Source organism: Pipistrellus kuhlii, unplaced genomic scaffold (genome assembly GCF_014108245.1).
Source record: "Pipistrellus kuhlii isolate mPipKuh1 unplaced genomic scaffold, mPipKuh1.p scaffold_m20_p_5, whole genome shotgun sequence".
Lineage (NCBI taxonomy): Eukaryota > Metazoa > Chordata > Mammalia > Chiroptera > Vespertilionidae > Pipistrellus > Pipistrellus kuhlii.
Window position 1 is genome coordinate 73,548,470 of NW_023425551.1, and position 12,835 is coordinate 73,561,304.

Below are 12,835 nucleotides of genomic sequence, written 5' to 3' on the forward strand. Positions count from 1 at the left end.
GCTAGAAGGGTCTTAAAGCCATATGCAACTTTTTTTTATTGCAATTGACATTCTCTACTAATAGTTTGAAGCCAGGAGGCTGCCTATATTCTTTTTTTTTTAACCCTCACCTGAGGATAATTTTTCCATTGATCTTTAGAGAGAGAGTGGAAAGATGGGAGAAGGGGGAGAGGGAGAGCAAGAGAGAGATTGAACATCAATGTGAGAGAGATACATGGACTACATGCCTCAACCAGGGGGCCTGGATGGAACCTGAAACTGAGGTATGTGCTCTTGACTGGAACCAAACCCGAGACCCTTTAGTCTGAAGAACAATGCTCTAACCACTGAGCAACACCAGTGAGGGCAACTGTCTATATTCTTATTTGTGACCCTGATTGGACATGCTGCACCCTAGTTACATGGCTGTTTTGACAATGATTTCAAAACTTCAAGAGGGATAACTAGGTCTGCTTCCGTAGATTTAAGTTATAGACATCTCCTGATTCTTCTATTAATAGAAATCCACAGCTGCCACCCTGGGGGATAAACTTATTGTGTGTAAATGCCTTCTTCATAACTTGGGATGTTGAATTTGATGGGAGCCCAAGAAATGTAATTTAAAAGACATTGAAAATTGCATTCTTTAATATTCTTAAAACCACTTAAACCTTAAAAAATAATGAAGGCAGGAACCCAAACAAGGATTTGTACACCCATATATGCAATAATGCTATTTATAGCAGTATTATTACAATAGCCAAAAAGAGGAAGCAATCCAAGTGTCCACTAACAGATGAATGGGTAAACGTAATGTGATATATACTCTGAGTGGCCAGATCATTATGATCTCTGAATGCAAAATAATCTGGCCACTCAGTGTATATACTATATAATAAAAGGCTAATATGCAAATTGTCCCCTCGACCAGGAGTTTGACGAGCAGGCAGGCAGGCCAACTGCCCATGTCTCCTCCCCCTGGCCAGGTTGGCTGAACCCCACTCATGCATGAATTCATGCACTCAGTGTGTGTGTGTGTGTGTATACATACACACTGAGTGGACAGAATATTATGCGTTCAGAGGTTATAATAATCTGGTCACTCAATGTATATATATACACTGGAACACATTTTAGCCTCCCAAAAGGGAAATTCTGACACATGCTAAGATATAGATGAACCCTGAGGACATTATGTTAAGTGGAATAAGCCAGTCACAAAAGGAAAAATACTGTATGGTTCCATTTATATGAGGTACCTAGTGTAATCAAATTCATAGAGACAGAGAGTGGTGGTTTGCCAGGTTTGGGGGGAAGAAAAGATGAGGAGTTGTGTTTAATGGGTACAGAGTTTCAGTTCAGGAAGATAAAAAAAAGTTCTGATGCTGAGTGGTAGCGATGGTTGTCAAGCAATGTGAATGTTGGCCATCAATGTTACTGCCGCTGAACCATATACTTCAGAATGGTTAAAATGGTAAATGTTACCCACAATAAAAAAGATTTCCTGTAAAAAAAAATATACATTACATACATCTATATGATACCAAGTCTTGTTTTCTGGCTTCTGGTAGGGTCCTGCCTCTCCCAACTCTAAGGCAGGGACTCCTGAGGACAGGGCTTGTCTCCCCACTTCAGAGTCTGGGGACCCTGAGGTGGAAATCTGTGCCTCCCCTCTCAGGTTTCAATTCTGGGTCCTGGGGAAGCTCAGAAAGTACAGAAGGAAAAGCTCACCTCCCTCTTCTGCACTGCATGGCGGCTCCCTTGTCAGGCCCTGCTTCACTCCAACCTGGTAAAGGCAGGGTAGGTCTGCAGTCCCAAGTCTCTTTGCTGAATCAGAAAGGCTTTAATCACGGTTGGTTACTTGAAATTTGGCCCTGAATGTAATAGACTAAGCAATTGTTTATACATAAGAGGTTAACAGAGGAGATTCAGTCCCCAGAAACTTCATGTAAACCTTCAGGGACGGCTCCTTCAGCAGCTGCTGGAGAGGCTGGAACAGGACCTGCCTTGGCTGTTGATGCCTCCGACACGCCCTCATGGGTGCTGGGTGGTTCCAGGCTGGAGGAGGCTTCACAGGCATGTGAAATCTTTGTATTCTGTGTTTTACACTCATGATTCTGGATGAGGTGAAACTGTCCTTCCAGGCCTGTGCACATGAGTCTGCACACTCTCATGATCCCAAATGGACATGTTCCCTCACTTGACATGTTGGACACCAGCTACATGACTGAACACGGGACCCATCAGCCAGCAAAGTGTCCCCCTCTGTCACTTTTCAACTAACCTCCAAACCCACAATCCTTGGCCAGCCTATGCCCTTTTCTTGGGCAGGTATCTCCCAAGCATGGCATTTAGAGACAGACCTGGCACTCCAACCCCTGAGGCACACCATAAGCCCTGCCAACACACACACACACACACACACACACACACACACACACGCACACACGAGTCAAACACAGCCAAAAGGTGGGGCACAATGCCTGGTTTGGATTTCAGCCCTGCAGCAGCTGGCTCCAACTCCTGCATGCGGTAGAGGTGGGGGTGGAGGACAGGAAACAAGCAGGGGGAGGGGAGGGAGGACATTTGTTTCAGGACCCACAGGCCCCTGGGCTGGCAGAAAGCCCAGTGAAGGGTGGATGACTTGGGCCTGCCCGTCTTCCTACCTGCTCCAACTCAGCTCCCACCTGGGCCCCCACTTACTGGGCTGACAGGAACTGGCGTGGAGAGACAGTGGCAGCACAAAACAAGCAGGTACCTGGTGAGGACAAAGGCCAGGCCTGCATGCCCCTTGGTCTTCATGAGGTCCAGAGCCCAGAGGCACACCTGGTCCCCTCTTTTCTTGTAGTGTGTGGATAGTGAGAGTGAGTGTGCCTGCCCTATCGGACTATAAGCTGCCTGAGATCAAGGCCCAGTCCTTTTTTTCATTCATATTAACTCATTTCCTCCTTCAGCTAATGCTTGTTGAGTGTCTGGGGTCCCTTTCCTGCTCCTGACCACAGTGCTCACTGTCATGCTGAGCTCCAACAGGGAGTGGGTAAGTCAAGGAATGAGTGAATGAATGAAGCTCTCCTCTTGCTCCCCATTCTCTTGTCTCCGCACCCTCATTTGGTGTTGGTAATACACGCAACTTTCTGTTTGAAAAGGAGGCTAGGGAGAGAGGAGGGGAACTTGAGACAAAGAACCCAGCTAAGGGGTGTGGAGGCCAGGAAGGACGGACCCTGTGGCTGTGGAAGAAGGGTTTCTTGGCGGGTATGCAGGAAAGAAGTGCTCAGGAAAGTGGGGGATCCTGAGGATTGGGAGACCAAGGAGAGCAGTAGGTACCACACTGGATCAAAGTTAGAAATAGGCCTCATATGCCTAGTGGTCCCTCCAAAAAGGAGGCCACTACTGAGGAAGGCTTAGGAGGACCCTCAGGTCACCAGGCTTCCAGCCCAATCTGTCCCCAAAGTCCTCCCAGTGAAGCAGAGTTGATTAGCACCAGCCAGGGGGCTCTCACCACACAGCCCAGACCAGTCTCCTTTCCCAAAACAAGACAGCGATGAAGAAGCTGTGTCACTTAACTAGCTGCCTGAACACGGGGCAATGATAGCTTCTCTGTGTTGCAGTTTCTCCATCTATAAAACGGGTGAAGCATAGCACCTATTCCACAGAGTTGTTGTGAGGCTCAAATGAGTTCATGCATGTAAAGTGCCAGAACAGTGCCTGGTACATAGGACGTCCGTCTATTTACTAGCAAGGACCTTGAGGCTCAGAGAAGTTAGATGTGCCCTGAGGGCCACCCCGCTGTGGATGGTGAAGCCAGGATCTGAAGCAGCTTTTAATAAATATATTTTATTGATTTTTTTATTTTTTATTTTATTTTTTACAGAGAGGAAGGGAGAGGGATAGAGAGCTAGAAACGTCAATGAGAGAGAAACATCGACCTGCTGCCTCTTGCACAACCCCCACCGGGGATGTGCCCGCAACCAAGGTACATGCCCTTGACCGGAATCGAACCCGGGACCTTTCAGTCCGTAGACCGCTGAGCCAAACCTGTTTCGGCTGAAGCAGCTTTTGATATTCTTGCCGTGACGCCATGGCCCGGAGTACTGAGAGTGGTCCCAGGCTGATGAGACAGGAAATGAGGTGACAAGGATGGCGGGGCAGAAGGTTTAACCTCAAGGCCTCCTGCAGGGGGTGCTCAGGAGAAAGGGGCGGGCCCGGAACGGAGGGATCGTGTAGCAAATGCTGGCCAGGAGTCCCGAGTGGTGAAGAAGGGGCTGACAAGGGCGAGGCAGGAGGAAAGACTCCCATGGCCTCCCCAGGGCAGGTGGGGAGGACTATCAGATAGAATTCGGTGAGCAGCCGCAACAAGGAAATGGAGGCAGGAGAGGAGGCAGGGATGGCCTTCAGGTTTTAGCATCAGTTCCTCAGGCTATTGCAAGGCCTCTGCCAGAGACACGTGGTTGGGACGGGGGTGTTCTTGGAAATCCAAGCAATGAGACAAGCCCTCTTTCCTGGGTGACTGTTAAGTGGGGAAGTTGTGTGTGTTAGAAACAGTTTGGCAGAGACAGAAGCCTGGACTACATACATGATGCCTTCTATAATACATCAAGGGGCTTCCACTTCTCGCAGTGGATGTCATCCTGAAAGATATTTAAACAGAAACTGTTGCTTAGAGACAAACCCCAGCACAGCCCTGAACAGCAAAGTTCAACTTCCTATCATTACTCTTGTCACCAATCCCCCTCCTACTCGGGGCAGGAAACTGACTTTCACCCGGGACCCTACCCAAAAGCCTCAGCAGCCACTCCTCCCAGCCCCCACGCTCCCACCTCCCTGTAAAAGGAACTTCACGTTATACGCAGCGTCTCGTTCCACCCCCACCGTGACCCTGTTAGAGATAAAGGCCAGCGCTATTCTCTCCACTTTACAAGGAAGGAAACCGAGGCCCCAAAAGGTTCTGAGACGTTCTCAGGTGCCCTCCTCCTTTCCTCAGTGGATCCACAGACATCTCTTGGTTCTCCGGGGGCATTCGTTTTTTTCTGTGGGAATAATAAAATGGTGGGACTAACTATATATTAAAGAGACAGTGAAAATGGACAGTGGGGTGTGTGGCAACATATGGATAAGTACCAAACATCAGGGCTGGAGCCATCCTTAGAGATCTCCGAGTTAGGGCATGCTATTTGCAAGGGAAACTTAAACCCAGAAAGATGGGGCTTGCCCACTGAGTACCTCTGCCAGATTGTCACGCTCTGTTCTAGTTCTCTATCACTGCATTTAACGAACCACCTCAAAATTCCTGGGTTAAGGCAACAATCTTTCTTCTAATCTCTCAGATTCCTGTGGGTCAGGGATTTAGGAAAGGCTCAGCTGGGCTGTTCTGACCTTTTCGGTGGCTGAAGATGAAATGGCAGGAGCTGGAGCAGCTGTGGGTGAGCTGTCCGGGCTTCTCTCTCTCCATGTGGCCTCAGGTCCTCTCCATGTGACTAGCTGGGCTTTTTCATAGGGTAAGGTCAGGTGGGCAGTCTGATTACCAGGCAACTCAGATCTCCAAAGGCATGTGTCCCAGGAGAACCAGGTGGAAGCTGAATCATCTTTGTGACCTAATCTCAGAAGTCACATAGCGTCATGTCTACCACCGCTGACTGCCTCAGGTCAAGGGAAGGGATGCTGGGCCCTGCCTCTCATTGGGAGGAATGTCAAAGTCACATCACTGGAAGCGCATGCGGGATGGGAGCTCTTTGGAAAATGCAGTCTGCCAGGCAGTTGCTCAATCACCCAGATTGATTGCATGGTAAAGGAGAAAGACAGGCCTGGTCTGAACCTTTGTTTCATCACTCATCAGCTCTGTGGCCTAACCCCTTGTATCCTCTCCTTCTCCATCCATAAACCCGGAGTTGGTGGTGAGGAGTAAGTGGGATGGCCTGGCCTACAGGAAAAAGGTTTTTTCTTCTTCCAAGTTACGAGACAACAGTGAACACACCATCAACCTAAATGCCTCACCCTGCCCATGAAGCAGACTCAAGTCTCAAAAAAAGGCAGAAGAGCCCTAGCTGGTTTGGCTCAGTGGGTAGAGTGTCAGCCTGAGGAGTGAAGGGTCCTAGGTTCAATTATGGTCAAGGACACATACCTGGGTCTTGGGCTTGATCCTCAGTAGGGGGCTTGCAGGAGGCAGCCGATCAATGATCCTCTTCAATCATTGATGCTTCTATCTCTCTCTCCTTTTCTCTTCCTCTCTGAAATCAATAAAATAAATAAATAAATAAATAAATAAATAAGAGGAACTAAGATAAATGGGAGTACACATTCACCACTGAACAGTATAAGACATGAAATGATAAATCAAGAACTAAATTATAGCAATAAACAAAACAAAGTCCTTGCCTTCACAGATCTTACAATCTAGTGGAGAGAGCGAGCCAACATATAAATATGCTAATGGTATCATGTCAGGTAGAAAAAAGGGCTGAGGAGAAAAATAAAGATAAGGGAAACATGTGGGGTTAGTCTATGGGTTGGTCAGGAAGATCCTCTTTATTAAAATGAAATTTGAACAGAGAATTGAATGAAGATATGAGGGTTTCAGCCACAAAAATATTTGGGTAAGAGAGCAGTCTAGGCAGAAGGAATAGCTAGTGCAAAGATCCTGAGACAGGGAACATATCTAGTAATAATTAATGTCGTTTTTAAACATTCGTTTAAAATCTTGCTTGGCGTTGACTTGTATTGACATAACCTTCAAACACGTGGTATCTACAGAACGTGTGAAGTGCAATTAACAAGTTTTGCTTGAAAAAGTTTGTGTTTGGTTTGGTTTTTGTTGCAAAACTAGGGCTAAGAAGATGGCGGATGAAGAGCATATTCGGCACTGCATGCTTTACGAGTTCCAATTAGGAAGAAAAGCAAGTGAGGCTGCCAAAAACATCTGTAGTGCTCTTGGTCAAGATGCAGTTAGCGCCAGAAAATGCCAGCGTTGGTTTGAGAAATTTCGCGAGGGAAATTTTTCGTTAGATGACAAGAGTGGTCGAGACCGTGTGTCCAATTTTGATCAAGAAGCTCTTCAAGCTCTTTTGGTGCAAAATCCTCAAATTACCCAACAAGAGCTTGCGACAACTTTAAATTGTTCACAAAAAACAATTTCCAATCAATTGCGTGCACTTGGCAAAGTCCAAAAGTTTGGAAAATGGGTTCCTCATGAGTTGACCGACAACAACCGTAATCAAGAGTCACAATTTGCAGTTCGCTCCTCTCTCGTCAAAACCGTTTTGCTGTTTTTAGAGCAAATTGTTACCGGAGATGAAGAATGGGTGCTGTATGTTAATTTGAAAAGGCGGCCTCAATGGTTGGACAAAAATGAGGCTCCTCAGCCCATGCCAAAACCTGACTTGCATGCGAAAAAAGTGATGTTGTGTGTTTGGTGGAATTTTAAAGGAATTCTTCATTATGAACTTTTACCATCTACCCAAACCATTACAAGTGCAGTGTATAGTGCCCAATTGGAAAGGTTAGCCCAAGCTTTAAGAGAAAAAGAACCCGCCCTGATTAATCGGAAGGGCGTAATTCTTCACCACGATAACGCACGACCGCATACTGCAAGAATCACTGCTGAAAAACTGTGCCAGTTGGAATGGGAAGTTCTCCCTCAACCTGCATATTCTCCTGATATTGCCCCTTCCGATTACCATTTGTTTCGTTCTTTGCAAAACTTTCTTCTTGGAAAAAAATTTAATAATGAAGAATGCCTCAAAAATGCATTGACCAAATTTTTTGCATCAAAATCACAAGAATTTTACAACAGAGGGATTAAAATGCTTTCTGAGCGTTGGGCACAAGTAGTAGAAAACAACGGCAACTATGTTGTTGATTAAATTTTGTTGTATTGTTTAAATAAATTAGATTTAAAAAAGTATTAGAAAACGACATTAATTATTACTAGACCTAATACTTGATGTGTTTGAGGATCAACATAGAGGCTAGTTTAGCAGAGCAGAACAAGGCAGGGAGAGTATAAGGCTTAAGGTCAAAGGGGATCCACTGGAAGGTTTTAAGCAGAGATGTGACATAATCTGACTTTTATCGTTGAGATACACTTTTTATTTTTGAATAATTTTAGATTTACAGGAAAGTTGATAAAATACTAAGGAGAGTTCATATATACCAAGCAGTTCCCCCTGATGTAACACTTTATATTACCATGGTAGATTTGTCAAAACTAAAAAGCCAACATCTGTACCCTAGTGTGAACTAAACTCCAGACTTTATTCAGACTTCACCAGCTTTTTCACTGATGATCTTTGTTTCCGTTTAGAATGCCATATACATTTAGCTGGCTTCCAGGCTAGCAGGATCACCCTGGCTGCTCCACCACAGAAGATCCATCAGGAAGCTGCTGCAGTAGTCCAGGCAAGAGGAAAGGGGCTCGAAGTCATTTTGTGAAAAGTGGTCAAATTCTGGGTGAACTCGAAGGCAGAGCCAACAGGTTTAGCAGGGCATGGGATATGAGAGAAAGAGGAGAGTTAAGTATGATGTCAAGGATTTTGGTGTAAAACAGGCATGTACTGGTTTGGGGATGGAAACCAGGAGTTTGCATTTGTACATGCTAAGTTGGAGTTGCCTATTGCACCATGTGGAGATGTCGAGTGTGCAGTCGGATACATGAGAGGGGATTTCAAGGATAAATCATGGCTGAAAATGTAAATACGGGAATCCTTAGCTTACAGCTGCTATTTAAAGTCATTAGGCTGAGGAGATCATGAAGGGAGTGAGTGAAGATTGAAAAGAGAATCGGTCTGAGTATTGAGCCCTGGGCTATGGGGAAAATTGGAAAGATGAGGAGGAACCAAAGGGGAATGCAGCTGACAGAGCCAGTGAGATGAGGACTGAGAAGGAATTGTTTGATTTGACAATGGCGAGGTCATTGGTGACCTTAATAGGTGACGTTGACGGACAGAGTGGTGGTGTGAGAGTGGTTTCAAGAGAAAATTAGAGAGAACATGAAGATGGCAAATCTAGACACATCTTTTTTTTAAAAAATATATTTTATTTATTTTTTACTGAGGGGAAGAGAGAGATAGAGAGCTAGAAACATCGATGAAAGAGAGTCATTGATCAACTGCCTCTTGCACACCCCCCACTGGGGATGTGCCCGCAACCAATGTACATGCCCTTGACCGGAATCGAACCAGGACCTCTCAGTCCACAGGCCGATGCTCTATCCTCTGAGCCAAACAGGTTTCGGCTCTAGACAAATATTTTTGAAGAGTTTTCAGTAAAGGGAGCAGAAAAGTGGCTCTGGAAGAGAATATGGGACGGAGAGAGCTTATTTATTTTCAGATGGGAGAGAGTATGATGAAAATGATCTCCTAGAGACAAGCGAACTGATGGTGCAGATGACCTAGGAGAACTGGTGCAACTTGCAGTTAGATGAGAGGGATGGGAGCTAGCGCCCGGGTGGAGGGGTTCTAAGTAGGAACAGGAGGGATGACAGAGGGTATGGAGACAGATGGAAGGAGGTGGGTGGAAGCCTGGGAAAATTCTCTTCAGACTGCTTCTATTTTCTCCATGAAGTTGGAAGCAAGACCACTAGCAGAGCGAGAAGAAAGGAGCGAGGAAAAGGTAGAAATAGCTGTCAGGAGGGTGGGAGAGTACACAGAACTGATGCATATTGATGGTCAACACAAAGGGTGTTTGAAGCTATGAATTTGAGACCAGTCAGCCTGGAGATGAGTTTTTTCCAGTCACATTCAGTTACTGGGGCACAGGCTAGAGGACACAAGAGAGGGGTTTTAGGAGATAAACAGGATGGGAGAGAGGCGACAGGGAGTTGTTATAAGCAATGGACTGGTTATAATGATATGTCCTGGAATCAAAACTGGGTAAGGAGGAAAGGGCAGATGTGATGAGAGGGGACACTAACAAGGAGGTAAGGTCAATGGATGAGAGACAGGGCCAACTTATCTACAGGAGGCACTGTGCAAAATTCCCACAACTCCTTCAGGAACTCCTTCAGGGACCTACAAATGTTTTAATTTTAATGTATTTTAAAATCAAAAGAAAAAAGTGGAAATAATAATAGTGAATATACAGCAGGTACTCAAATAACATTATTTCATTTAACATAATTTCACCAAAATGTTGATGAATAAAAATAAAAAAAAAATAACCCCCTGGCCAGTGTTTTTCAGTGGTTGGAGCATCATCCCATAAAGGGTTAAGGGTTTGATTTCCGATCAGGGCACATACCCAAGTCATGAATTCAATCCCCGGATAGGGCACATTAGAGAGGCAACCAACTAATGCTTCCCTCTCACATTAATGACTCTTTCTCCCTCTCTCTCTCTTGTTCTCTTCTTCTCTCCCTCTCTCTCTCTCTCTCTTTCTTCTCCTTCCTCTCTCATGAAGGATCTCCTCAGGTGAGAATTTATTTATTTATTTATTTATTTATATTATTATTATTATTATTATTATTAATTTTAATCCTCACCCAAGGATATTTTTGCATTGATTTTTAGGGAGAGTGGAAGAGAGAGGGAAAGACAGAGAGAAACATCGATGTGAAAAAACACATCAATTGGTTGCCTCCTGTAAGCACTCTGACCCAGGCTGGAGAGAAGCCTGCAACCAAGGCAAGTGCCCTTGACTGGAATCGAACCTGGGACAGTTTTGGTCCACAGGCCAACACTCTATCCACTGAGCCAAATGGGCTTGGGCTCCTCAGGTGAGAATTTAAGAAAAAGAAAAAAATAATTTCCTGGCCAGGGCCATTGTCTGTGTGGTCCTTGCACCTTCTCCGCATGCCTGCATGGGTTTTCTCCTGCAGACTCTGGTTCCCTCCCCCATTCCCAAGACATGCACATGAGAGAAATTGAGTATCTACATGGTCCAGTCGGAGTGAGTGTGTGTGTGGGCGTGTGAATGCGTCCTGATATGGAAGGGCATCCTGACCAGGATTCCTACCTCATCCCATGAACTGCTGGGACTGCCTCCGGCCACCTGGGACCCTGAAGTGAAATAAGTAGGTTGGAAAATAATTATCTTATTTGTTTTTATTAAATTTTCTTAAATGTATGTATAGCTCATATTTATATCAATGTTTAACATTAGAAGTGTTTTAGTTCTTTATTTAGAAGTTTAATGATGCTTTGTTTTGGTGACCAGAAATGTGCCTGTATGAACATTTAAAAATTTATTTCATTTTTATCATTTTAAAATTTTCAGTTACAGTTGACATATATAACTTACTAAGTGATGATCCCAAGAAATTGTGCCTATATACATGGTTAGTAGAATATCATTGACTATATTTCCTGTGCTGTATTTTACATCCCTATGACTATCCTGTAATAACATCTGTAATTTGTTCTTAATCTCTTCACCTTTTTTCACCCATCCCCCAAACCCACCTATGCCATAAGATCTTAACTCAATTGATTAGATCAATTTAGCCTATGGTAAAATTGTTTTCAATATAGGTATGTCTTTTCACTTAAAGTCACAATTTCCAAGAACCTACCTATGACATTAAGTGAGGACTTACTGTAGAATCATGCATCTTTCTTGGGTTATATTTGTCTTTATACCAATGCAACCATAAAGTGTAGTTTTATTATTCTTTTGTGGCGGAAGAGGGCCATTAAGGTGAAGTGCATAGGACCCACCAACGTTGTAATGTAGCCCGGTGATCCCCGTGGATCCAAATTCAATATATGTTAAATGCATTTGAAATGGCAAAAGCAAACACAGCCTCTGTACAAAGGATTGTTTGAGTCCAGGTACTAGAGGGCATAGGCTGAAACGATACAAGTTGGTAATAGGCAAGTGTGATTATAATAGGAGACTGAGATTATGGAGTGTGTGAAGAACTGAGTAACAAGGTTTGGCTGAGACAATCCTCCTTATTAGTGAAGAAGAAATCAAGGAAACAGGAAGTTGGTTTTATCAGTTATCTATTGCCATGTTAACAAACCACTTCGAAACTTGGTGGCTCAACCACCATTTATCTGCTCATCGCTTGGTAACATGGACCAGTCTCAGCTGAGCAATTCCGTTCGTCTTGCTGGGGCATTGTCACGGGGCTGCGACAATCCGGAAGGTTGACTGGGGCTGGTAGTATGACCTCACATGTCTGGTAGGTGGTGGCCAGGGCACCTCAGTTCTTTCCCATCAGGCTCCTCATTTTCCAGTAGGCTAAACTGGACTTTTTACATAATGTTGGGAGTATTCTGAGAGGGCAAAGGGACAGGTGCAAGGTCTCTTGAGGCTCAGACTCTGGGGACACACACAGTATCATTTCTGCAGCATGCTTTTAGTCAAAGCAAGCCATAAAGCCAGCCCAGATTCAAGGGGTTGACAAACAGACTCCGCTCCTTGCTGAGAAGAGCAGCAAAATCATTGCAAAGGGTGATGTGGGACAGGAGGAAGTGTAGTGGCTTTCGTTGCAAGCACATTAATTGGAAGAATTGTCTATGTGGAACTGAGTCATCAAAAATCTCCAAGAATTTGACAGAAGTGGGAGTGAAAAGAGTGACAAGCCAGGTGCTAACATTTTTATATAAGGTGCCTGGATTAGGTGTTTAAGAATGTCCGTGCTGCAGGTACAGATTACGTTATACTCCGTCCATCAGTTGGGGGAAGGGAGGATCTATCATTTACAGCCTGAGGGAGAAGTAGTGAGTGATACAGTCTGATGCCATCAACTTCCAAAGTTTTAACCATCTTTACTGTCTCATCAGTGAATGCCAATGAATTTCATTAATGAGAAGGAACTGGTCATTTTCCACAACTGCTTTGACACAGTCGCTCCCCAATTCAGAATCTGCCTTAAGGAAGGATCCCAAACCCTGAAGAAAACCACATGTATAAAACGTCC